Source organism: Panthera onca, chromosome F1, assembly GCF_046562875.1.
Source record: "Panthera onca isolate mPanOnc1 chromosome F1, mPanOnc1 haplotype 2, whole genome shotgun sequence".
Classification (NCBI taxonomy): Eukaryota; Metazoa; Chordata; class Mammalia; order Carnivora; family Felidae; genus Panthera; species Panthera onca.
Genome location: NC_138355.1, coordinates 62719412 through 62722878, shown reverse-complemented (window position 1 = coordinate 62722878; position 3467 = coordinate 62719412). Strand labels below are relative to the sequence as shown.

At 45.4% G+C, this 3467-nt stretch overlaps 1 long non-coding RNA gene across 1 annotated transcript; it reads right to left on the bottom strand.

Annotated features, from left to right (window-relative positions):
• Window positions 1–1528: 1528 nt before the first annotated feature.
• LOC132685769 (uncharacterized) lies at window positions 1529–2792 on the bottom strand. The gene is made up of 3 exons (XR_009613319.3): window positions 2333–2792; window positions 1974–2078; window positions 1529–1714 (listed from the first exon to the last, which is right to left on the bottom strand). It is a non-coding gene; the product is annotated as an uncharacterized LOC132685769 (long non-coding RNA).
• Between the last annotated feature and the right edge of the window lie 675 nt (window positions 2793–3467).

Genomic DNA, 3467 nt, shown 5'->3' with positions numbered 1-3467 from the left:
TCTGTGTCCATCGTGATGCTGAGTTTCCAGACAGGGGGAGGCTGGGCTAATTGATTTCTCAAGTTCACCTTCAAAACCAGACTCTGATCCTCTGGTCTCCACAGAAAGGAACACACCCAACAAGTTAAATTGAAGTAAAAAGAAATACCCTTGGCCTGAGGTCTCCTAGGAGTCCATTTGAACAGTGCACAAAGCAAACTCAACAGAGATCTTCTGCCAGCTCTTCTCAATTTTCTCTGCTATGTGTGATATTTTCCATGGATCAGACCAGAGATGTTGGTTGTAAATGATAGTCAGATGTTTAAACAATTTTGTTGCTGAAACATGATAATTTCCAGAAGCCCCCTTTCTATACATGGTATCTCTGGGTGAGACCCACCACAAAGAAAATGAGTTGTACAAGAAGAATGGCAGAAGATCTGGAAATTAACCAGGAAACTGGACCACAGCATGCCTCAAACAAAACAAAAAATCATTAATAGGAAACAGGCCAGTTTTTAAGGGTCATGGAAAGAATACACACTGGGTTCTCGGCAACTGGCTATGTTTCAAAGTCAGTAACCTCCAACTTGTCAGGGAGGATTGTGGTTAATGCTGCGAAAGACATGTGCTGAAAGGTTTCTAGTTGCCCCTAAATTCCTGAATTTCTAGTCAGGATATCATACCACACATGTGCAAAACAGAAAAGTCTGGTAAATTTTAAATGGTTCCTGCTGTAAGTAAACTCAATATATAAAATTTTAACTTATAAAATCAATACATTAGGAGGTAATCATCCATATCAAAAAAGAATTAACTTCAACCTCTTTTTAAGTAAATTTTTTCCTATTCAGATATTAGGTTGAATCACACAAAATTGCCAGTTTTTTACTATTTTGACCAAATAAAACCAAAATCCTGGCAATCCCGTGTGGTTCAATCTATACATTTCATTACTAGAAAAATTTTAAGGGAGAACTAGGAATCCCTACAAGTTCAAAATAACAGAAATAGAGATTTTTAAAGCACTTCCCAAATAACAATTCACAGTCAACAGGAAAACATTTTGTCCAACGATTTCAATTTTGATCTACATAATTTTTCAGTAACATACCTGTACCCTGTTTTAATCTGAGTATTATAGGATGTAGTCAGTGATCACCAAGAATTTGGGGAATAAATTTGGCAATGCCTAAAATAATAGTAATAAACTCCACATTTATATATTTCCACATTTCAAAGTAGCTTTAATTGAAATCAGTCATTAAGCTGGGGCGCCTGGGTGGCGCAGTCGGTTAAGCGTCCGACTTCAGCCAGGTCACGATCTCACGGTCCATGAGTTCGAGCCCCGCGTCAGGCTCTGGGCCGATGGCTCGGAGCCTGGAGCCTGTTTCCGATTCTGTGTCTCCCTCTCTCTCTGCCCCTCCCCCGTTCATGCTCTGTCTCTCTCTGTCCCAAAAATAAATAAAAAACGTTGAAAAAAAAAATAAAAAAAATAAAAAAAAAATGAAATCAGTCATTAAGCTACATCCCTAAATCTTTTGTGAAACTGAAACAAAGATGGAAGAAGGGGGGGGGGAGGAAAGATGGACTAATTTTGATTATCAGAATTTACACATCCAAATGAGGCTTGCGTTCAAAGGCGTCCCCATGGAACACTATGTATCTCTTCCCAGGTGGCACTATCATATTGCTCGGAATGTTTCCGGAATTACTCTTGGAACTGCCTTCAAATCTGCGTAAGAAAACCAGTATATTACTCAATAGTCCTATTTGTCCTTTTCCTTCTTGCTTTCAAATTCCAAACTGGGGTCGACCACTATTAACCTTATTTCACAAACGTGGATCCAATTGGTTTTGGGTTATTTGATAAATAATACATCACCTGCCCAAACCCGTAGAACGTACAACACCAAGAGTGAGCCCTAATGTAAATTACGGACTTTGGATGATGATGATGTTCAATACAGGCTTATCAACCATGACAAACGTACCCCCTGGCGAAGAATGTTGCAAACGGCGGAGGCTGTGCACGTGTGAAGGCAGTGGGTATATGGGAAATCTCCACACCTCAACTGCGCCGTGAACCTAAAGGTGCTCTAAAAATGACAAAATCTTAATTTAAAAAAAATGACATAGGAATAAAATTAAAAACCGCTCTTAGGAATGGGACATTTGTGTACACTGAGGATACTCATGTGCCCACATTCCCTGGTTGTCCCCTTATCCCTCTTCTCCACCATCAGTACCCTCCACCCTCCGAGGAGAAAAAACAGGTGTGTTGTCTTTAAACCAAGGCGATTAGGAATGAGCCGCTGGGGAATGTCCCTAGGGTGGCCAGCCCCAGTCCCACCTAGTGGCTTTGGTGTCTTCCTTCACTTTCTGCCTCTACTGACGCATGGGCACACTGCGCAGCGTGATGGATTCGTGAGGGAGCCTCTCCACGTGAGAATAACTGCCAACGTTTTCAGAGTTTACTTGAACAATTACAATGACCCATAAGCGAAAAATATTTCTTACGTCCAAGTCAAAGCAAGTGGATGTTCTCTTTGGGGATAAAGGCTAAGAGGTAGAGCTCCTCTCGCGGACAGAGAGAGGCGAAGGAGGCCATCCCATCCCCGCGTGCGAAGGGCGTGAGGGACCTGGGGTCTAGGGGACCCTGGCAGGCCCGGCCCGGGGCTTTGAGACGCGAGGCTTAGCGTTCTCGTCCGCCGCCAGGACCCCTCCAGCGCGCTTACCCGCGCGGTGGCCGCGACACTTTTATAGACGCGCGGGGAAGCTGTCCAATGAGCTCAGCCCTCTCTGGGGCGCCCTCCGTGTTCCACCAATCAGGCGCTGCTACGCAAGCCCGAAGCTGATTGGTCAGACTCCAGGGGGCGGGGGCGGGGAAACACTGGGGCGGGCCCCAGGTGGGAACGCTCTCGCGGCGCCTGGAGGAGGGAGACTGGTGGTGAATGCGCGCTGTTCCAGTTAGCGTAGGGGCCCTCAATCAGGGGGTTCTGTGGGGCGACGAGAGCGGTTTCAGGGGAACCCGAGGAAGAGAGAGCCCCCTGGCCGGGTGCTGGGATGTGGGAAGGGCCCGCGGGCCCCACTCCTGGCTGAGATGTCCTACACCAAGTCTCCGGCTTGCTCCCTGAGACAGGGAAACGGAACAACCCAATAGTTACTTCTGATAATAATAACAATCGTCCCTGGGAGGGGACAGTTGCAGCAGGTCATATGAAAGTCTGTGATTGTGTGGGCTCGGAGAAGTTTTCCGAGTTGAAGAAGGAAATGCTTGTTTGTTTGTTTTTCAAAGGAGGAAAATAATGTCAGCAAAAAAGTGAAGGCAGTCAGCTGATTGATGTTCTGCAGGCCATTGAGACCTCCTAAAAGGAACGAGGGCTTCAGGAAGAAAGGTTGGACAAAGATAACGGGGGATAACAAAGTGGAAAGAAAAGGGAAGTATTTGAAAACTCTAGAAGAAGAAAGGGAACAGATGAGTCGGA